We start from the raw sequence: 25,047 nt of genomic DNA, 5'->3' as shown, positions 1-25,047 counted from the left end.
TCTGTGAAAATCAGGCGTGCTTGGGGTCTGACTAATTTGATCACAACCTGCTAAGGAAAAAAAAGGGTTTCAGTATCTGCTAAAACTCATTTTGTAAATTAAGTGTAAAAATGACATGTAATGACTCCATCTGCAGTACTAGTAATGTGTTCTCAAAAATGTTCACCATTTAAATAATTGTAAATATGTCATGAGTATTCCCTCTATACGTCCTCTTGAATGCTCTTACTCATTTAGACTAACCTGAAACAGTTTTGTTTCTTGTGAACTGGATGCATAATTTAAGAGTTAAACATGCTTCACATATTTTATCATCACAACAGTACTGTATTTGTGGGCTTTTAAAATCATACCAAATATCAAAAGTGATATACCTAATTCAGTATATCCACAAGATGGCCTTGCAGTAGAGAAACTGAATTCAAAATGCAGTTCAGTTCAACCCTTTCTTTTGAAAGGTGTAGCTTCTGTAGTTCTGTAGGTCTGTAGTTTTTCACAGAGTTACTGATTTCTTCTTGTGAAATGTTAGGTCACTCTCAATACTATAATTCTAAAGTATTTCTAAGTAGCCTTAGTCTTACAGAATATACTGTAATTGTAACCTGTTTAAGAAAAAATCCTGTAAATTTGTTCTGACAATAGTTACAGTAAGTTAACTACATAACAATGAGTGATCGATCAAGTTACCAAGATGCCTAAAGTTATCATGCTATTACCAAGTAAATATCCAAGTGTAGAGGAAGAGAAAGTTGAAGAAGCAAAATTGAATTTGTAAACAAGCTACGTGGAGCTTTGACTGTCAAAGAGCTTTGACTGTCCAATCCAACCACACACACATGTAAGGATTAAAAAGGAGAAGAGGGATAGAAAAGATTGCTCTGGCTGTATTTATCAGTTTAAGTCACTTTTAACCTCGAAGTTGAAAGCTTTATCTCTGTCTGCAGTAAATGTTATTCTTTGGGCTCCCATTTGATACTAGGGGCTATATAATGTTCCCTTCTGAGAGACAGCAATCAGATTAGAGTGCATTGCCAAGTGCAGGGATCCATCCTGCGCCCTGGAGGTTGAGTAATTAGAGGAGATAGAGTGCCGTATTTACACTGAATTACGGAAACCAGGTTAGCCAAGTGATAAATGGAAATCCAGCATGGGGGGTGACGTTGCTTTTGTGTCGCTAGTGCACATTGACTTTTTCAATGAAAAATCTACCCAAAGATAAGCAGTGGCATGTAACATTGTGTATCTCATAGTGAACCAGAAGGATTGAGATTCAAGGCTGGACAAACTTGGTACAGTGCCATCACATTACAGCATCACTTAACTGAAGGTGAAAGAGTGGAAGCTCCTCATAACTGTTAGTAAAGACATGTGATCATCTACTGTATGCTATAGATCGACTTCTTGCCAAGTTCTTCTGTTTAGTGGGTCTTGATTATAATTAGAGGAAGCTGTTCATCCCATCTAGCAAATATCCTTTTGTTCCCTTGCTTTGCCCTTTGTAACTATCCTCTTTCAAAAAACGCATACTCTTGTATCTCTACATCAATCACATACACCATCCAAAACCTAATACATTTTGTCTGACTCTGTGCTGTATGTATGCCACTGGGTCTTGGTCCTGGCACTAAGAAGTCTAATATCTTGACTCAGATCCAGCTTCCTTTAATAAGGATTGATTAGGCATAAAACCTATGTTGGATAATTTATCTGGCTGACACTTTTATCCAAAGCAACTTACATCTGTACCCATTTGTACAGCTCAATATTTTACAACTACAGTGTCTCGATTAGAATTTGAACCCACAACCTTCCTCTTACTATACATGTCTACAACCCTAACCAGTCCTTCACTCTGCTGTCCACTGTGCATTTAACAGCCACAACCATTTCTCATATCCACAAAAATGTCCACTTAATTGGGCCTGCATGTGTTCCTTTCTGGCCAGAGCTTTTGGAAGTGTTCTGTAAGAAAGTAGTGACCTTTGGGGTGGTACACTGAGTGAACAAGGCCCGCTGTTTTTGCTTATTTGTTAGATTTATGGAGTAAAGCATTGCTAAGCATCTTTTCCTAAATGAATTAAAAAATCAGTGTGGATAATGCAATTCTGCTCGTTGTGTCCTGGGCTTTTATAGCATTACATTATGCTGTATCTGTAGGGAGTAAGCAGAAGAGCTCAATTGACAGATGTGACTGGCGGCTTCCAGGTCAAAGAAAAAATAAGGATATTTTAAGAGGCAATTGATTTAGTGCCTGTGCGTCTTAGAAAAGTTATATGTATGTAGATAATAAAAACTGAGCAAACTCTGAGACGTGCCTCTTTTGTTTTTTCTGCTTTTCAGTTGAGCTTGTTCCACTCTGTAAAGATAAAATATTCAGTGTTGATAAAAGGCAAACTTTACACCTCAGGGAACACTGTGTTTTGACATGGTTTTTATCACATATAAAGACAAACATTTATGCTTTATTGAATTTGTTACCTTTCTGGGAGAAAGTATAATTTGAATAAATAGTAAAGAGTAACCTAAAGGCCTGTATATTTTTTTTAACCTTGCTTTCCAAAGTCACCAAAAAAATGTTTTTCCTCACAAAAATAACTGAAGCACATAAACAGGTAAAATGCTATCTTATTTTTTCTGTGGAGTAAGAAACTGCATGTCTCTTTACTAGGTCCACATGTTATTTAAAGTGTTTTAATGTAAAGGATAACATTATCCTTCAGTTAATAAAAAAAACCCAATATTTTCTTTCAAATGGGGCCAAAAGCTACATATTCAAAAATGAAATAGCAATGCTAGCAAATGTCAATTTGCTTGTACAAACTATGCCCTTGTATGATGTACTGTATAACTTGCCATGGCAACATCAACTATTTTTTCAGATTCCATACTCAGGGTAGTTAAAGAGTGTAAGTATAAAATATGTGAAATTTTAATTGAATTGTTTCATGTTGTTTATTGGTCTTGAAGAACAGAGTAAACATTTATCGCTTAGTTTTGATTGCCTGCACTTTAGATTGGACTAATTGAAATAGCTTTAGTATTCTTTACTATAACACTGATTATAGTTGTACTATTGCTAATTATTTCTTAAAATGTTTTTCCCCTTCCTGTGGCTGAATCTTTTATCTGTTGAAACCATGGACTTTCAAATGAAAGGAGAAAGTGAAAGTACACAGAAACACCAAGTTGCCAGATGATATGCTTTATGGTTTAGCAGCATGTTTGTGTGCTGCTAACAGAACATGAGGTAGTGATGTTGCCCAATGAATAATGGCTAAATGTGCTTCTGCAAGCGATACAGAAAAGTAAACAGAAAGGACAGGCTTACTATTTCTTAGGGCAGAAAAACTCTGCAACAACAGTGTGTCACAAAATAACTTTTGCAAGAGTTGGGAGAATCTAACCTTGGACAAGGGTAAATGTTCTTTTTTATTTAAAAAAAAAATGCCAGAGAGAGAAAAATACATACAAAAGTGATTCACAAGCTGCCCCGCTCTGCTTTGAGTCAGTCTAGCAATTTTGCTTTTGTACAAAATCCTGCCTGTAACTGACTGATGCAACAAAATAGTGAAATTCTATTTCAAGACGTCTCCAGCTCCATCAGAGCCCGTGTTTGCGGTAATTGCTCTGTCAATCATGCCGCATCCCACTGCTATCCTCTCTCGTTAAGCCCCTGTATGCGCAGGCTGCAAATACAGAGGGGAGATGCACTGGAGGTTCGTCATTTTGCTGCTTCTGGTGTCCTCCCTGGAACACAGTTCAACTCCGCCACTGCAGGTATTAGACCCTGGCCTCAAGGAGGCCAATAAAGTTGCCGTAACCAGTGGTTTGATGTGACTTTTTATATCGGAACCAGAAATCCGTCACCTCCACCTCTGCTGCCTGCTGTTTCCATGTAGCCCCCCCTTCTGCTCGTTCATCACTTGCTCTGTGCTTTCTGTTCATATCCAGTGCACATCTTGCTCCCTTCATCCCTCGCCAGTGCCTGATTGCTCTTGTGCTGGTCACGTCCTGCCATTCGTTCTCCCACATCTGCTGGCTGCACCTCCAAACTGTCTGATCACCTTCCAATACCTCAGGACCCATTTGCTTAGATCATATGAGTTGTCATTGCAATATTTGTGCCTTGTGTGATATTGCTTTTATTCCACTTGCTCTGTACTATTAAGCCTTGCATTTTAATACTGTAGTAATTGCACATTTGCTGTGGTCATTGCATTTTGTGAACTTTATTGCAATACATGATTTGTTTATTCTAGTCCCCATTATGTACAGCAATGTAACAGTCATATTTTATAATGTTATTGTTATTATGTTATTATTTTGAGTGTAACTGACCATGTAACTGACCATGGCTAATTTCATCACCTTATTATTGATATCTGCAATTTTATAATCCATTACGAGAGCTTGTTTGGATTTGTGGACTCTGTGAACATATATCTTGGTTAGTTTTCTACATTCTTCTGAAATGGAGAAGAATGAATTCCGTTCAGATTCCTCTCTAGAGAGCGTGGCTCCGCAGCACACAAAGATGGTATAATGTTCCTAAAGGACAGAACCAGCAGCCCCATGAGTAAATAACTTTGGTACTGTAATAATCCTTGGATCAATAGGGACAGATAATCATAGGAACAGCAGCTGTTTGTAAGTAATAGTTTCCCACTCTTTACAAGCCAGGCTGTGATTACAGGGCTTCTATTAAGTGCTTATTCATTTCGTGATGCCTCTTTTGAAAGACATTTATTGAAAAAGAATCTACTCGCACTTTTTCTGATAGATATATAACAGTATTACATGTTCATCTCACTTAGCTATCCTATAAATAACATCTATTTTTATTACTGGATTCAAATTAATTTATTATGGGATCAGCCATGGATTATAGCAGGCCTACTTGCCCTCTTGAACAACAGTGTAATACCTGAGGGTTTTGTTAGTATAAGAAAGGCTGAAAGAATCCTTTAACAATTCTGTTTCTGTAACTCAGGTTCTGGACTAGGTGTTGGATTCAAGACTCGGGTATTATTATTATTTTCAGGCTAAATCCTTTGTTTTCATTCACAGTTGGATTAATGCAGCCCCTTCTCACTTATAATCTCTTGACAATATTCATGTCAAGTACTTTCTACACAGATTATAATACTGTAGTATCACTGACGTTTTTGTGTGCTCAAATCCAAAGATTTTCTTTTTTAACTCATATCTCTTTTAATGATTGATCTGTTATCAGATACATAACTAGCTGGTGGAGTTACAATGCCATAGATGATGTTTGTGAAGGGGAGTCTTGCACTTTTAAAGACTGACTTTGTGACATTGCAGAACTCCTATAGTACACAGACAGGATGAGGAATTGTAAGGACAGACCTGGGAGTGGAAGGAATATCGTTTCTGGAAGGAACAGCATGTCAGTGAGGCTTTGTTCATTTCTGAGGGAAAAATTTAATATCAAAACGTCATCAATTAAAAGAACAAGTTATAGTTGGCATCTAGTAGGTTTACATTGTGATGTAAGGCTTTCAGGAGTTTGATCCTAATGACAGAAAATAAAGAAAGAATCTTTCAAATCAAATTTGGCACGGCCATCCAGTATAATGGCTTGCATTGGTCTTTAAATACATTGGGAAGGAAGATATTAATTTTTTATGGGGATGCTTTGGTAATGTAAAAGGATACATTAGCCTGATTAGTCTTTTTTTTACATTTCCTATTTGCTTATTTAAGGAAAATGTTTTTTTTTCAAAACCTAAAAAAATAAAGTACATTATTATTATTCCTGCCAGTAGTATTAATTTATAATTGATTCCCTTCTCTTAGACATATGTTTGTTAAGGAGACCTCAGTTGTTGTTACAGAATTTCACACTGTAATGTCCTGAAATATGTTTTGGGGTTTATGAATTATTCTCAAAAACATTTGTGCAATACTGGAATCAACTGTGTATCCCTCCTAGTGTGAGCCTCTGGGAAGGGCAGGGATTTGAGTTGCGAGGGCGGCTAAGGCGTAGAATTTACTACAGCTTTGTGGTAATTAGATCTGAGTGCTCAATGACTAAATAACACAGGGGAGAGAAATTTTGTCAGTCAGCAGATCTTGAAAGCTTCTGAACAACCTTCAGAAATAAAAAAAAATAAATGCAAGTGAATGAACTGAAAAACTAATGAAGACAAATCAAATTTGGGGGAAAACATAAAGATAAAGATATAGATGATAAATGTGGGTAAAGCAGGAGTTCTGATATGTGAAACTGTCTTTAATAGAACATTAAAAGAAAAAAAAATACAGGACCTCATCCTAAAGGATGTATATGCAGTCTCTTCTAAGGTGGATGGTGTTGAAGTATAGGCTAGCATAACTTTCCTTAAGAATTTTTAAAAAAATTAAAATTAATTCATAAAGCCAAACACTTCCCTATGCTGTTACTGACCAGATTTAACATTCCCAATGTGTATTCTCATTATGCAGTATCGTACAGTGATGATACTTATTTTAATAGTTTGTTACATAGCTGAGTGAACTTGTACGATACAGAATGAGTGTGGCCTTGGAGAACATAGCACATGTTTTTTATAGTATTACTGCTCTAGAATTACTACAGTAAAGAAGCAAAAAGGGCAATCTTATATTCAAAACTTTTTTGAGCTTCTTTAGGAATCTAACATTGCATGTTTCATAATGAGAGTTTTCTCTAAAACTGACTAAATGTAATAATGCTTTGTTTAATTTTGGGCACTATCACTACACACATTCAAAACACATCTTAGAATTGATGTCCCACACATACTGTAGTGCTTCAGACAATCATGGACTGAAACCTGAAAAAATGGGTCCAGTGACGTTTGCATGTGGAATACAGCAGCAGAGAGTACATTAAATTTGAGACCTTAGATGTCCTCAGATGAGCCTCGATACAGTATGTATGTTTTATGAATAAATAAGAAGAGTTGGGTTATTTGTTGAAATTTAATAAACTCGATATTTATAGTGACTTTACAGCCTGTTGTTTCAGAAGTGCCAGAACACTGACATAATTATGCACAATCCTATTACTGCTGGATGACTCGCAACAGGAGAAGGAGTTGAGGCTTCAGATCTTGGGCTGAGACAGGAAAGGTTACTGAAACCCCTTTTCTCAGCAGTCCATTTGCTTAGTACGCTGATGAGCTGCTTGCACAATTAAACTTGTGGCATGCTTTTAATAATAGGGCTTTTAATTGTCTACAAATGAAGAGTGATGTAAAATAGCTAATAGCTTGTGCTAATTAATAGGGGAATTGAAAGCTTGTTAATTAAGGGCAAACAGGACAAGATTGGCTCTGTTAATTTGAACAATAAAGGCAGACTAACGGCTCGTTTCCAAACGGACATGATTCATAAACCATCAACCCCTTTCCATTCCAGTCATTGCCTCCCCCTTCCCCTACTCACGCACACACAAACACACCCAGATCCCACTCCTCTCTAGTCAACAGAGAAACTGCACTGTGGGAAGCAGCCTAATAATCAGGCTGTATTCTCATGCAATTAATCCTGCTGTGATAAACAGAGAGAATTTGGATGCTTACTGGTTGAAATGTTAGAATATGGAAAGTTTGCAGCAGAAAAGTTTACAAATGAGAGGAGATCATTCAGCCTATCTTGCTTCTTTTGTTGTTAGTATTTAATTGATCTGTAGATATAATCTATTTCTTGAAAGCAGCCAGGGTGTAACATTCAGCAGTATGGGTGAGTGGCTTGTTTCAGACTCCCACTACACTTTGTGAAAGTGCCTCCTGTTTTTAATTCTAAATGGATGCCCTTATAGTTTCAACTTGTTTCCTCTGGTTTGTGGTTTACTGTTAGTGCTGAAGAAGTCCAAATCCTTAAAGTCCTCTTTAAACCTGGTCAAGATGGTCTCCAATCTGCTTAATATTATAAATTAGGTTGTTACAGAACAATATTATCAATATGGGATAAAATGTATATTTGACATTCTCAACTGTATACCAAACATCCTGTTCAGCTTTTTGATGCTTTCCCACACTGTTTTGAAGACAAAAATGTGCCTACTGTACATAAACACAATAAAAATGCATTTACTACTTAATTGTATTGTTTTCTGTCCATTAATGAGCTGTTAGTCTAAAATCATGAATATACAATATAATGCTTTCTTTGAGTATCCATTAAGTAGTGGCAGCATTCCTAACTGCTGTTGCTTGTTCAGTGAACTATCACAAATTAGCTAAGCAAGACCTATTTTTCTAACTCCACGCTGATTATTTAATTAAATTAATAACAATAATAATAATTTCTTACACTGTATAGCGCTTTTATGGATACTCCATTCAAAGCATTTTACAGGTAGTGGGGAATCCCTACATAGTACACCTACATAATATGTATAATATCGACCTGGATGATGCGACGGCAGCCACAGTGCGCCTTTACGCTCACCAAATCATACAGTAGATGTGAATTATTAGGAGGCCATGACTGGTAAGGTCCCATGGGAAAAGAAGTCCTGCTCAGTGAATGAAGAGCTTTAGCCCTGTAACACTTAACTTTCCAACTAAAAGTATCTGTACATACGTACATGTGTTTAACTCAATCCTCATGACAGCAGTGCACCTGAACTGCCAATTCCTAATTCCAGCACATTGGGTATCAATGGTACTCCTCACAATCCCCCTCATTTATGCCTCACAAAGAGGGCAGAAGGCTCTATTAGAGATGGACAAACCTAAAAAATTGTCAGACTTGTCAATGGGACCCTACCTTAAGGGAAAGGGCCAAAGCTAGATTTTCTGCTTTTAGAAGTCTGGGCATATCAAAATAAAAAGTAAAAGTGGTAAGTGGTAGATAGATTAATCTATGTGACGTGGGAAGGACATTGGACAGGGGAAAGCTAGCTTTTAGTACCTATAAGAAGTAGAAACTCCAGTCTGAGAAAACAATGGGAATGAACAAAAGAAAAAAAGTTATTGTGAATGGCTTTAAAATTCAATTACTCTACCTGCCAGCAAGTATGTTATTAAATGAAGGATTTAAACTTTGTCTCCACTGCTTGGGTCAGTTTGATTATGGTCAAACTTCAAAGCAATTGCAGTAAACTTTACCCATGGGGAGACATGTCTGTGAGTTTACTTTTTAATGTGTCAGGTATGCAAAAGTTGTTACATTTTTCTTCAACTGCCTGTGATGAAATTAAGTAGCAGTAAAGAAGCTCTGAAGTTGTTCGTCATATAAATGTATTCTTATTCTCATATTACAGTCATTTAAGTTCTCGGTCAGTATAAAATACAGCTGTTGAGGGAATACACCTCAGCAAAAAACACGCAGGTCGCAGAGATCTGAAAGATTATATACACTGTAGATATGCGTATGTATTTCTGCTTAGTTATTTTCTAAAATATGAGTTGTTTTCTCCTCTCTGTATTGAAAGAATACCTATATTGAAAGAAAACCTTTTTCAGTCAATGCTGCATAAAGCATGTCTTTGCAACCTGTAATTGGGTGTTGTGCCTTTTTCTTTTCTTGTCGTATTTTAGCAGTCATATTCATTGTAAACGGCCTCTAGATTATTTGGTAAGCATTAAGACACTAAGTAGTTTCACAGAACCCTGATGAGAACTAATCCTCGAATGCCAAGTGGTAATTTGGGTAATCAAATCCAGGACTAATCAAGGTCTTTGGAAACAGTCCTTAAGATATTAATTCTTAGGTGTATTTTAGGTTTGTTGTGCACTTGTTTGCATTCTAAAGTAATGAAATTTATTTGCTGTACGGTATGTAGCCTGAATGGCCAAAGGTTCGCCATGTAACTTCATGTCCTGTGTGAGAACTGTGTATTAACACTTATAACTTAAAAAGCAAAAGGAATAGTTTGTTCTATTTTTTCAGTATGTGTCCCCTTGTTTTATAGTTCACTTTATGCCACTTAGCAATCCCAGTAGAAATGACAGCAGAAATTCCAATAGAACAAGAGGAATAAAATAGATAAATGCAAACAGTGCAATCCGCCCCTGTAAAGGATTTCAAAAAATCAAAGATGTTAAAGGTTGAATGAAACAGTCCATCTTTGTTCTTCTTGGAGGAAAGTAAACTGGATTGGGTCAACAGACCTCAAGGGATGGATAGATATTCTGCCACCCTACTGTGAAAGTTTTACTGTTTTAACCACTATTTGATATTGGTCAGACATGACAAGTCCCTATTACTATCCATTTTCCCCTTCCTCCAAATTAATGTTAAACATCCAAAGCTGTCTCATCAGTATTGCTCTGCAACTGGCTTGACATACACTTAGTAGCATGCCTCTTGCAATTCTATTATGTTTTTGACTTTCCCAATTTCCTATAAACAGTCTGTTCTCACAGCTTTTTAATGCTTCTCCATTCACATGCCATTTCATGATCATCCTTATTTTCATCTCCAGGTTGGATTGAAGCCAGATACAATATTGTTGATATGTAGGCTTATTTCAAACATATTCTTCTTCCCTGGTATCACATTTTAAACCCTCCAACATTTCATTTTTTTAAAATGGGGCTAGACTGTAAATCCCTTAAAAGTATGCTGTTTCTTTTTTGAATCAGTCTAACATTAAAGCAATACAATAGGTGATGCTTTGAAGCAGTGGGAGTTCCTCGGTATGGCAAGCAGACAAAATCAGGTTTAAAAAATGTGCATGAAAACCGAGTATCCCATTATGCATTCCATGTTCAATGCAGAAAATGGACGGGGATAAAATTTGAAAAGAAAAATCAATTTAATGTGACAGTATTAGAAGATGCTGGAATACTTAAATGTGCATTGTAAGTTCTGGTCATGTACTACAGCATTTCCCTTTATTGCAGCTGGATTCCAGCAGTCCTTGGTCTTTGTGAAATAGAAAGTAATTACAGAATTAAATGTATTAGATAAAAATGCCATCTCACTTCATTTTCCTTCGGACTAAATTCCAGCTAGGAGGATTCATTCATACACCACTGTATTGTGTTGTGAATTGCATTTGGAAAGGAAGGCAAAGAAAAAATGAAGGACTGGGAGCTGCAGTCTGAATGCTCCTTAGGGTTCTGCCATTATGGGGAGCTCATTAGCATTCATGAAAAGAAGGAGAACAGCCAAGCAGATTGTTTGAGAAATGGTTGGAGAAAATGTAACAAATAGATTAATAACCACCCAATAAAGAACAAGAGAAAGGCGAGAGAGAGAGTTTCTGGCTCTATACAAGCTGTAAATGAGTTCCTAGAACATTTTATGTTTGCGGGAGAATTAAAACTGATTTCAATTTCAGGTAGTGTGTTTCTGCTCACGTCATTGCAGTCCTCCCTGAACCCAGTGTAATCTTAGTGTTTGTAGAGATTTTGAAGAATTTAATGTCAAGAACAGAAAATTGCTCATATTGCCTTAAAGCGAAGAGAGCGAATATCACATTATACATGGCTTCTTATCTCATGGTTGTTCTCCAAATTGAATACTGTGTTTGCTATGAAAGGACAGTTCCCATTTTGGGCTTTTTTTAGCCTCTAGTGTAAATGGGTGTGTCCTTTGCAAAGTTGGAGGCATGTTCAACTTGATAAACGTTTGCAAGATATCTTGATCTGCGGTGATAATATTTTGTCTGGATTTCTAAGACTGTATTACACAATCCTGTGTCTACTGTGGTTTAAATTTAGAAAGGCGCTGTCAAAGACCACAGGCTGGATGGAAATGGAGGACTATGGTAACAATGACAGGAACTCTAGGGCTCAAAACACCTTTGTAAATAGACCTGTTTGTGTTTGTACAGCATAATTGAAAAATGAACTGAACTGTTGTAATTGTTTGGAATGTTTTTACATATTAAAACTACTACATCAAATTTTGGAACTTTAAAACTGTAATTTAAAGACAGCAACTGTGCTCAGAGAAATCAGTGCTTTAAATCTAAAATGGTTGACATATTCTATGTACAGTATGTATTATCTGCAGTAGTGCAGCTTCTTGGTAAAATAATGATATACTGTACTTGGCATGCTATTACATTTAGACATCAATGAACACAGCTTTTCCAAACATCCTAGCTATACTGCTGGTATATATATCTCCTAAATATATATATGTATGTTTGTAAATATACATATTTACACACTCCTCCAATTGCATGGGAAACAATTCCATAACAAAATATAGTTCTGACTTTCAATGGCATTACTTGAATAAAACTAATAATATAAAATAGTAATATTTTAATAATATAATATATTGAAAATGAAATATGCTAGGTAATTCCTACCCTACCCTTTTTCACTTAATATTTAGGCGTCCTAAAATTATTTTTTGTAAAGTTGTACTCTTTAAATTGATCTAAATGTAGGTTTTGATGAGCACTGTTCAATAAAATCATGAAACTGGAGATTGAGACACTTTGATGGATAATCCTAGTCATGCCCTATATAAATATCTGTCTGTTTATTTAGGATTGTTTTCCATCTACAAAGAGATCTCGGATTGCTTCCATCCCTTTACTAAATTAAAACAAAACCCCAGATAAAGTTGATGTAGGACCTTCTACACATCTGTGGGTGGGTCTCTGAGTCCTGTGAGACTCCAGCTGTCTTGAGCTGTCAAACTATGAGGAAATGTATTGACCAATCTGCTGTTTTCCAGCGTGCAGTGCATCACATTTTATTATAGGCTGTGAAATGGACATTTAACTTGTGGCTAAAAAGATTGGTGCAAAGACAAGGATTTTTTCAAGAAGAATATTTAAACTAGGGAAGTGGGGAGCAAGACCTGGACAACATTAAAAAACAGTTGAACCAAATTATTAAATCTTAATGCTAGAAGCATAATGAATAAAAGCCAAGATCTCAAGGCTGCTGCATTAACAGGAATTTATAGTAATAACTGCAAAAAGTCTAGATGCCAATATTGGGGACAAATCTAAAATTAATAGGTACACATCTTTTCAGCAAGACAGGCAGGGTAGGAGAGGTGCTGGAGTGAGACTAAATATCAGTAACTTCTGCAAGCTAGAGAACTGGAGGAACAGCAAGCAGTTTAGATTCAAGCAGTTTAGAATCTGTGTTGGTTAAACTGGACTAAAAGGCTCCAAGGACTAACACAAAGTGTATGCTACAGTTCAGGAGACATGGGTAGAAGCAGGATGCTGCTTAATGTGTTCAGAAAAGTGCGAAGGGTTTTATATTACTGGTAGATTTCAACTTTCTAAACACAAATTGGAATGTTTTTATGGAGAATATAGAAGCTGAAATTGGTATGGTAGAAATGATTAATAATTGCTTCCTTACCCAATTTGCAAACACACTTACTAGGGAAATACTCTTATTGATTTAATTTCTTTTTCACAAGTAGGGTAGATTTGAGGAAATAGGCATAATAGAACTACTGGGGAATTGTGACTCTTTTGATACTGTACATTAAATCCCTATAAAAAGCATCAAATTCTAGAAAAACAGGCTGTTAAGGAATAGGGCAGAGCTTAATTGATAAAGTTTATAGTTTATATATAAAAAGGTTATACAGTACATCAAAAACATGATGCAAACATGCAAAACATGATGCAAAATAAATCCATACAATAATTTCTCTATTACACCATTTAGGCAATATTTTCCTATATGTAGACAGTTATTAAGATACAGTAATAGCTGTGTACAACATACATATTAAGGAAATGTATGAATGAAAGGAAAAATGTTAAGGAATGCTGATTGATCCATTGATATTGGTTTCCAGCTGGTAAGAAAACACAGGAAGCAGAGCAGAACTTGTCCAGAATTATGATTATAGATATGATTCAGTGAATCTGTACTAAACATGCTTTGAAACATGTGTATTCACTTTGCAATCCTTAAAACCAATTTATTCTTATTCTAAATTCTAATTCTAACCCTTTTTCTCTTCACAGTTATACCTTTCTGATAACTGCCTTTTCTAGCTCCGTGAGGGGTCAGCTAAATCTGTTGAATCTGATTCAATGTGAATGTGCACATGTCTAATGTGATGTCCCTTACTTTTTAAGAAAAGCATTCTCGATTTCACTGCCTTGAAATCCACACCAAAATTCTGTCAGCACAGAAGCAAACTGGCTGGATCACCTTGTTATTTTATCAGGCTTTGAGTTGACGTTCAGGCCACCAAAGGGATTAAGGACATGGTCTTGCTCCTGAGGTTGCAAATGGATTATCTGTGTTTGGTGTACAGTACAGTATGTGTGTTCTAAGGCCATTGTAAGCCATTGTTTTATTGGTGAGTACCCCCCCTGTATGACAGTATTCACTTTTTGTGTGGGTTAAGTCCACTTGGGCTTCTTTATTAAGCCTATTTTAGTCTCTTTTTTTCTTAGACCATAGACCAGACCCTCTGCAGATAAATTCTAATTTATGATACACAATTTACTTCTTAAAGGAAATCTTTTTTATGGGAGTCTTTGCTATCACATTTGTTTTCTAAGTGTTGTATTACATTAACACATTTGATTTTAGTATTTTGGTAACTGAATTCTGAATTTACCTCGTTAAAAAGTTTAGAATTATTTATTTTTTATAGTTCAGGTTACTGAACCTATAAAATCTTTGCATTTTTCTGATTTTTGCTGTTTCTAGTAATGTAAATGAATTGTTGTTATTTTACTTCCTTATAATGTTGATTTTTGTTGGCTGTTTTTCACTCATCATGCTTTTAATTATGATTGTCGTTTCCATTGTTGTTGCCTTATCCAGACTGACTTCCAGTATACAATATATATAGTAAAAATACATACACAAATACATATATTCCATGCTGAAAAGAGAAGAAGAAACACGATGTTCCGGCTGTGGAGACACCCGAAGAATGCTCCAAAGTCGAAATGTTATGTTTCTTTTCTTCCCTTTTACTTATTTTTAAACCTTTACTTGCTCCTCTGATGTTTGCACTGTTTCATTTTAAATGTATGACTGTAAACTGCAAACATATAATGAAACTGACACTACAGATTGTTGTGACTCCAACCTTAAAACAACATATTGACATTTCTTAAAGATCAGCTTTAGTTTTTAAATCAGCTTCATTTCAGAACTCAAACATTTACATGAATTATTTTTATGCTAATGTTATGTAGTTTAAGGTACATATGAAAAGTATGTTTTTAAAAATTCAGTCAAGCTTCATGCTGTATTTTTTGCGTATTGACTATAGTTTTACTCTTTAAAAACCCCTTAACATGAGATTTAATGCTGTGACAGATGACAGACATTTGACAGACAAATGCTTAGACACTATTGGAGTAAGCTTATAACTCCTAGGCCTAGGGGAAAAGAGATTTGTTTTTTCTATAACTCATATCTTCTTTCTGATAACATACCGCAGCTTTACAATATCAGATAGTGTCCTTTCACTCACTTTTGTGTTATAAGTTTATGATCTTATTAAATATTAGTGTACCTCAGAGTTAATTTCAATATTGGAAGGTTTATTTTGCATATAAACATGCTATTGTTGTATAAAATGAATATAAAATTAATAGGATTGTTCCATGTATAGCCAGCTAAACAATTATTTACTTTATTAATTTAAGATTTTGATTTTATTGGCAATGTGTAACATTTTACAGAAACATTTGCAGCATCCTAAGAATATAAAAGTAGGGTGTCTGCAGTTAGATCTGCTACTACAGTAACCTTAAATGTTTTCTATTATTTGAAAAGCATGAAGAAATTTGAATAAAAAGCATCACTTAACCTGTTAAAGTGTAAAGGCAAGAGAGGCAGAGAATGAATAGATGCTCTTAAATAGTACTAGACATTTGACATTAAAGGAGACAACATGTTTTGTTGTTGACTAAATATTTAATTTTAATTGATCCCAGAAACATCTGTGTATTGAGTCAACGCATCCTTTAAAGTCTGCTTTCTGTAGAATTTAACACTATCACGTGATGCGTATCTCCCGCTGAGCTCAAAATGTGATGTTTGCGAATGTTATCCTTGCAGTTTACTCACTGAATTTTGAAAGATTTAAATTGCATTTGCATTTGGAAAATTCTCGCATGAGCGCCAACAAAAATGGTTTTGTTAACACTGATAGAGGCCATATTATGTATGTATTATGCTTACAATAAATACTGGATGGTGCAACACAGATACTGACCTATAGAGTACAAGTGCTGACTCGCAGCTCCCAAAAAGAAAATGAACAGGGAGTGAGATGCCGTTTATGGGCCTATCATACACTTTACATCCTTGCTTTAAATTTTCACCCTCTTGTCCCTCTCAGGCTCTTTTCTAAAGCAGTAGCAGATTGACATCACTTGCTATCTACAGTATTCTCTGAGTCCACACCACCTCCAACCCCCACCCCCACCTCTGACTACCAAAAAGAATCTCAATTCAGGAAAAGAAAGTCAGCAATGGCCACATTCAACTCCTCCCCAAGTCATGTGTTACTCTGCTCCTTTGCTCCATGCCTTTGTTCTCCAGGGAGTTCACCTCTGATGAGGTGATTGCATAAAGAAGGAAAAAAGGTTGATTTTTTTTTCCTCATGATAATCTCCAATTCAATAGACTGATTACAATCACATTTTTCTTGCATTCGTTTCTTTAAATAACTCAATAGAATGTCAAACAGCTAAATCAAGTCACAGAACATTTTAGCCTGGTGCAGGGCAGGTTATTATGATGCTGAGCAAATTGCTAATCTAAATATGGATTGGTCCCATCAGACTTGGGTTGGCAAGAATCTACAGCCATTCGGTAAACATCTAACATCTGGCCCTGCTAATGAAACAAAAGGCAAATGAATGAACGTGTGCTAGCAGGGGTGTTTTGAAAAGGGAACATGAATATTGTATGACTGTGGGCTGAGGAGTCAGGTTAAAGATCAGAGACTATAAGACTCAGGTTGTTTTTCCATAAAGCAAAGTAGTTACTGTTGTAATGGAATCCCCTACAGCTGTCTTCCCTACAATGAACATGTATAGAAAACTCCTTTCACACTACTCTGTACAAGTAAAATCAGAGTAACAGCATCACAAAAACTAAGTATGAAAAAAGCCAAAGATGAAGACGTATGTTAAGTGAAGTCTTTACACATTTTCTCACTCATCCTAGTCAATAGTATATATTTGAAAGATTTGTCCTCTTTTGGTTCTCAAAACTGTAAATGTTAGGTTGCTGTTTTTGTTCGATCATTTTTTTCAAAATCTTTGACAGCAGCGTTTCTGTCTCCAGACCTGTTATTTTCTGAAAGGTTTCAGAAAACAATACCAGGCTGTTGACCTCTTGGAATGTCATTTTAGCTATTTTTTATAGCATTTGGACTTTCTATGATGTATTTTTTTGCTTGCTATATTTTGGGGTATACAATCATTTTCCTAGTTCCAAGCTGCCTTTGTACAATATAAATGATATTCTTTAATGGTTTTGCATTGATGCAGCAGCTTCACACTCAAGGGTTCCAAAGAATGCAAGTTATATTTTAGACCACTGGATTGGGTAATGAGTCGGAAAGTATTTCCTTAATACATTTAATAAAGAGATGCCTTGACAAGCTGTCTTTATAAATGACGCTCCCACAAAGAAACAGATAAATAGGCACACATTTAAGAACACCAAGACAAATAGATAGAGCAAACATAGACTTGTATGAGCTACAGATTATGAATAGCTAGATAAAGAATGAAAAAGAAGAATCTGCTTTGAGATGCTTCAGGGAAGGGCATTTGTTCTGTATCATTAAAAGTAATGGCCAGTTCTTTTCAAACATCTATTCTCGGGCACACATTTTTTTCTTCAGATGGAATAATGCAGTTAAGTCATACACCAGAGCTCAGTTTCTCTTCTTCATCTAACTGTGACCAGCTTCCTCACCACTGAGCACCAGAACCCTAGCTAATTACATACAAATGCTTGCATTTCTGGTGATTTTAGAAGGATTTCTACTCTCTTTCCTGTTCTTCCACAGTTTATTTAGAAATGTGCACATTTATTGCTCTACGGTAACAGTTTGACAGTTGTTAAGGATGTTAGGTTTATGGAAAATGATTTATTGGATGTAACATTATCTGCTGGGCTGTAGGCTTACTTCTGCAGTCTAATCTAAGGTAGTGGTCTTCATCTTGCAGATCAGTAGGTATTTTCAGGAGACTCTCCATAGTTTCACATCAGATTAGTGCAATTGTGTAGTGTAATTAACTTATGTGGTTATCATCATTGGAAGTACCTCTAGCTTTTGCTTTAAACTACATTGTGATGTGTAAGAAATGACGTTCAACAATCTTTGCAATGTGAAACACATAGAACTATGTATTTAACATTAAAAATCTTTAGTAAGGTTTTATCATAAACAAAAAAGAACCTTATTACACTAAGACATCAGTGCAGGGTGGGTCACATTTGTTCACATAGTGTGTAGTATACACACATACTGTATACAGTACAGTATATCATGTGTAACTATCATATTGAGTTGGCAACACATTGTTATACACAGTATATATAAAACGCAGTATTATATAATATCTGTTGTCAGCATCGTACTGAAGCATGCATTGCTACAATCTGTGTAGTCCTCAACTGAAATGTGTAAGAATGGGAGGCCCAACCACTCATGTTGGATTGCAGAGGGAATGGAAAGCTACAAAACCTGCTTAAACTTTATTATTGTATTCCATTTTTTTTAACAGATGTCCCGGAGGAAATGAAATGAAAAAGCAATCGCTTTCTTTTTATTACTGTCTGTTTGTTTTGGGGCTTGTAAAGTAAATTGCCTAGCTTTCTTATGACATTAACTGCACTTTTGCTCCCTGTGAAGAAAGGAAACAAAAGTCCAGAATGATGCATACAATACCAAACAATTTTTAGATATATATATATATTTTTTTTTTAAGGTTTGGGATTTGCCTGTTGCACAGAAGCCACAATGGCATTTCAATGATTCAGCAAATCCAGATGTTGGATATAGTATACACTATGCGTAGGAATGCACACATGTATTCATTTGGAAGGCTGCAGGTGTTAACGTACTGCATTATTTATGAGGCCACACAGTACAAGGTACAAATATCAGATGTTCTATCAATGTATTAGGTAGAGTTCCTAATTAAAATCCATGGCATGGTTGAATAAAACTAATTCAATAATTTGCTAAAGTGAATTTTTCAGTGTTGATTTATATTTTATGTGTTTATAAAATGTAAAATATATAGTAGTATTTATAATATTAATATATTAAAATTGAATATGTTAATAGATGCCTAGTGTTTTCACTTGATATTTACATAATCTAAAAGTTTATTGTCTGATTGAGTAGCAATGCCAACATATTTGACAATTGGAGTATTTAAATGTATAAAATGGGCCATACTGGTCTACCCAGTGTATTATAACATCATAGCAATTTTTTGTATACAGCTGGTGCATGTTTTTGATAGTAGTGAAAGATATGTACTGTACATGGATAGACTAATGAATAGTCAAAATACAGAGATGCACAATGTTACAGTATATCTTTGATTATCTGCAAATATGTTAAAGGAATCTTCATTAGGGCTTCCTTGTGCACACGTTTAGTGCTATTTGATTAAATTAACTTGACACATAACTATTTCTATTCCGGAAGATTTGGTGGGCTTGCATTAATTTGTTTCTTAGTTGTCTCTCCCACTGTTATAAAATCCAAGGGACAGGTGCTATCTCATTTGAGTTAATTAAAAATAAAGCTATATTAGCCTGCATTTGGAGGCACCCACCAGTATTACCATTCTAGAGTCTTTAAATATTCGGTGTCTTGGATTGATGGTCTTTCTTTATTGCTTTCAATTGCTTTGGTGAATTTTGAATAATGACTTTGACTCACAAGATCCATAAGTGCATTTTGAGATCTGAGTCATTTTTTAAATCACTTGAATTACATTCACATTGTTAATGTTTTTTCCATCCTTTCATTTTGTAAAACGGGTAAAGCAGTAACCCAGCTTACCAACCAGCATCAATCACCTTAGAGTTCAATGTCACTATCAGTATATAAATATGCCTAATAAAGTTCAAAGAATTAGGGTTTGAAATTGCTATTACTTGTGCGTGCTAACTCTCATATCTCCCAACTCATTTTCGGATTATATTTTGCTGAATTTCACGCGTTATATATAAAAGTGGGAATGCTTCTAGAATTTGACAAACAGTGCTGTTTGATCTTGTTAATTTTCAGTGTGAAATACAATATACAGTATATAACAGCAGCCAGGAGTTATGGGACCATGAGACTTTGGGTCTGGGGAAATTGCATGTTTCGTGATTGGTAGCAGATGGCATGAGGGATGTATCTATTGGGATATAAAAGCACTGTCTCTAGTGGCATCAGCTCCTGCCAGAAGGCACCCCTCATGCCATCTTTTCCCCCAAGCCCAGGAAAGTCTAGAAATAGGAGATGATGGTTCATGAAATATTTCTCACAGACAAAGGGGCTGCTCTTGAGTGAACTGGGAGTGAATAAGCCTTTGAGGAGCTGAAAAAAGCAGACTCAGTCCCCCATCCTGGCCTTCCCAAAGCCATGGATGCTTTAATAGTGGACTCTGATAGCACAGATGTGGGGATTGGCAGCAGGCCCAGAGGTTGAGCAGGTGGTAGATTACTACTGTAAGGTACTCAGTAAGCCAAAAACACCACTGTGGTTATTGGTGACTGCGACTATTTTAAAACACTTTAGAGCTTATCTACAGTATATGGAAAGTGACTTCTGCTCTGCACTGATCATGTCTGTGCTGGATACCAAATACAAGAAGGTCTGGTGAGACAGGTAGACAGGTAATTTAAGCCATTATAGGAGTACAATTTCACCATCAAACACAGGGCTAGAACAAAGTGTAATTGCATTTTGATGCACTGGAGGCCCTATGCTGAGGATGAGTGTGGTCCCTGTGGCCAGACAGAACATCAAGAGGAGGCGATTGTTGTGGCTGCCAGGAGTGTTGTCACATCAGAGAACAAAGCATGGAGGGAGAGGAGCGGCCATGGTGATCAGAACTAGTTCCTCACTTTAGGATGATGAAAGCCCTGACTACACACTGAGACTCATGTGGGCTGAGTAAAGGTGTGTTGTACTGCCTTTGGAGGGTCCTGGGTACGGGGTAGAGTCACTGGCAATTGAGGGTCCTGCAGTTGTTGAGGGAGGCAATGTTGTGTGTTGTGCATAGAAACTGCAGAGTGGAAGATTTTCAGAGGCTGAGACAGACTGTTTGAGGTATTCAGCTGACCCTTACCATATACTGTATGTCACCTTCAGGCATAAGTGTGACTGAAACTGGCTGCTAAATCTTATGGTGCTAGCATGGTGGAATCCTTAGGTGCAGTGAAAGGTCTGATCGACCTGGTATTTGGTGGGTCACCTACCTCAGACCATCAGCAATACTTGCTCCCAAATTCCTAATGGAGCTACAGTGTCATCTGTAGGTGGCTCACCTCTTTGCCTAGAAGCTAATCACACTGGTGAGGGAGAGGCAGAAGAAGAAGTGTGATCTGTGCTTTATCAGGGATGTGATCCTGAAGAGCAGTAGAGCCTTGTGCAGCCCTTAACAAAATCTTATATGTATTGTGCACGTTTGCGGTAAGGACGAAGAGACAGCGTGTGGTGCTCCACAGTCACTGGCTGACCCATATAAGGAACTGAGGGATTTGGGTTCCTCTGTTAAGGACGAGGGATAGCCAGAGAGGAATTGGCCAAAGAGGATAGCTTGCACTTCTCTAGCAAATGTCTACATATAACTGTATCATAGGGTGGTCAGTGATGCCTGACAAGGATATTCAAGTCTTATATTGGAGCAAAGTAAGAGTGGTTTTTCCAGGTCAGCAACCATGGGACACTCCGGCTTTGGGATCTTGGGACAAGAAATTGTATGATTCAAAATCTGTGCAGGAAGGTAAAGGATGTTTCTTTGAGGATATAAATACACTGTCTTTAGTGGTAAGAGTTTGGCATCAGCTCCTGCCAGAAGGCACCCCACACGTCATCTTTTCACCAACCCCAGGAAAGTCTAAAAATAGGGAGCAGCCCTGCGCAGGGCTGGTTTCTGGAGTAGGAGTCTCGACAGGGTGCCCCTGCTTCATTGCATGTCTGTAAGCATTTGGTTTTCTCTCTAATTCCACACTGTCTGAGCCAAGGAAGCACTTCTGGCATTTTGAGCCAAAACATCTTTAGAGCCCTCAGAAACAAGCTGTTTCTTCACAATATTAGTTTAATATATTATTTTTAATCCATCTAAGGAACATTAACTTCTTCAAAAAACAGTCACTTGTTTATCTTAAGTGCTTCAACAGTTAATTTCTGGAATGTTAAAATTATTTTACACTATTCCCCCTTCATCAACACAACCCACTCAGCGCAATTATGCATTGTGATTTGAAACAGCCCTGCAGCATACGGAAGGCTGATGCAGTGTGATATATCCGCTGAAATAAAACACATTACAGTGTGAAATTATGTTGGAAGCTCCAGTGTGGACTGTGTCTGACATTGTAATGATTGGTTTACTAAAGTATATTATAAACTATACTATAAAAGTGTGAAAGTATTGCAAATACTATTTATAAAGCAAAGAAAGCCACATCTTAAAGCAAATTACTGGTGAAGTCTTATTTTTTGTGATACTATTGTATGTAATGCCTTAATTTAGAAGTCCAGTACAAAATTTTCTATGAGAAATGCTTATTGTTGAAAGCTAACCTTGTGTTACAATGATCATTTTATCATTAGAAAATACTGGAGAAAATAGAACAGTTTTAACAGACAATCTCAGAACAGTTGTCAGGCTATCGTGGAGACTGATCAAGCTGGAAAAAGCTAAACAAGACTGCCCCTACTTCATATACTGTATGTATTGGAGACCTCTGAGGAATATTGCATGGTGGAGAAAGCAGTGTCTTGTGCAAAGGTAGCAATGTGCTGTTGCAGGTAGCAAGTTTCACAAGAATCATTTTACCTTGGTCTTTAAAAGAATTGAGCTTTGAAAGACTCATTTGATTCTTGGAAAAGAAAGGAGGAGTAACCACAGTGACATATCAAATCCCAGTAGAGTTGAATAAAACTGTCTTGCCTAATTTCCCATGTACCCGTACTAATTGTCTCTCATTCTCCTTTTCCCCTTTGATGGCTAGGTTATTACCCACACTGCATTGCCATGCTGTCTCCCAAACTGGAGATGAAGTATTTGACTGATGAGACAGAAATGATTCTGAGGATATTTAGCTGTGCTCTCAAGAATGTTTTTTTTTTTTTACCAGCTGCCTTCTCTGCTAAGTTGGCAAGATCGCTTTTTGCTGATGTCTTTGCTGAAGGACGTGGTGTTTGACGGGCTCCATTAAAGCGATCAGTGGGCCATTGAATTCAGAGGGAGCGCTCAATCAGGAAAATACAAATTAACCCATTATGCCAGCTCTGGGCTCCTGGAGTGTGTTTGAGCAGAATACAGCAGGCCTGTCGCTCTCTGCGCACCGGTCCCTAATGACGCCTCTAATGATCTGTCCTACACAGAAGGCAGAATCACAGTGGGCATCAAATTGCCTGCTGCACTACATCCACTTATTCACTCACCGCTGTTATTGTTGTACACATTGTCAGCTCGCTCCTGCATTACACCTCACAGATGTGCTTGCCAGAAGCCTTTTTTTAGAAGGAACCTGAGGTTAGTGTTGGACTGATCTTTCTGGACTCAGAAATGATATTTTATGACACAACATTGTAAGTAGTCTACAAAAAGTCATATTCAATATGGAATATGTCATAGTTAACTGATCTCACACAAAGTCAATGCAGTGCAGTAAAATTACAATTTCCTACATTAATTGGTAATGTACTGAAACATACATTGAATTCCAACAGAAAAAATACCCCAATCTACCCAATTATAGTATACATTTATGGAAAAAACTCAAATCACACAAGAAAAATATTCACCTACTACTGTTTATATTCATATGGTTTGCATCGTCTGGTGTGTTTTATCAATACAGTTAAATACAATTCATATTTTAGTATTGCACTTCAGCAGTTATATACAGTACATGTGTATATACTATACTATAGTTTCAGTTTTATATTGTAACAATGTTGTTAGACATTCAATTTTTAATATTTGCTGCTGGGAAAGAAAATTAACTGCAGCTTCATTTTTGAATATCTAAAGTGGTTAAGATTAAACCGTTGTCAAACATCGTGCTCATAAATAAAACTTATAAAAAAAAAAGAAAATTAGAGTTGCATGGCATGAATCTGTAAACTCTGAGCAGCGTCGTTGTTTAATGTCTCCATTTAGAAATGGAAGAGGATTTGTCCGCTAATCAGATGAAGAGGAGAGACAGTGTTGTTGTTGATTAGAGGGGTGGCATAGTCAAGTTCATTTGAGAGACTCCTTTCTCACAATCCCTTGATGAGACAGAAAATCAAACTTACACTTTTGGGCGGTAGCCTTAATAGTGTTTTAGGTATTGGTGAATCCCTCTTTCCTCCTTCTTACTGTACTGTTGATCATTAGTTTTAAAGCACAGAAGACAGACAAGAAGAATATTTAGCTTATGAGAGTTCTGAAAGTGTTGTGTTTTTAATAGTTGAATAACAGTGATTAACCAGTAGATTTTCTTCACCAAAAAACAGAAGTGACTGGTAAACTATACTGGTACCCCAGCTGTATTAACAATATAAAGACCTGTACTACACAAGTAGCTGCAAGTTCAGAGCATCTTCTTTTTTTAAAAAAGCAATGTATATTGTCTTGGAAGCACTGATATTCCTGTATTTTGTATACACTGTATTTGTTATGCACAATTCTTTTCTGTAGTCTCACCCAATTCGCAACTATTAATTGATCAAATTCATTGATTAAAAGCTACTGCAGGATCTGAAGTAACGATTTGTTTGGAATAAACTTGTGGATGAATAACACAATAATTTCACAACTCAATGGGTATATTCAAATTTAAATCATTTAGAAAATCTTTGAAAAAAAGCTATTTCAATCGCTGGGTTACCATCCATTTGTACATGTAGAAATTCACATATAAACAACCTAATATTTATTAATTGGCT

Source organism: Atractosteus spatula, chromosome 11, assembly GCF_055471065.1.
Source record: "Atractosteus spatula isolate fAtrSpa1 chromosome 11, fAtrSpa1.hap1, whole genome shotgun sequence".
Classification (NCBI taxonomy): Eukaryota; Metazoa; Chordata; class Actinopteri; order Semionotiformes; family Lepisosteidae; genus Atractosteus; species Atractosteus spatula.
This window is presented reverse-complemented; position numbering follows the sequence as displayed.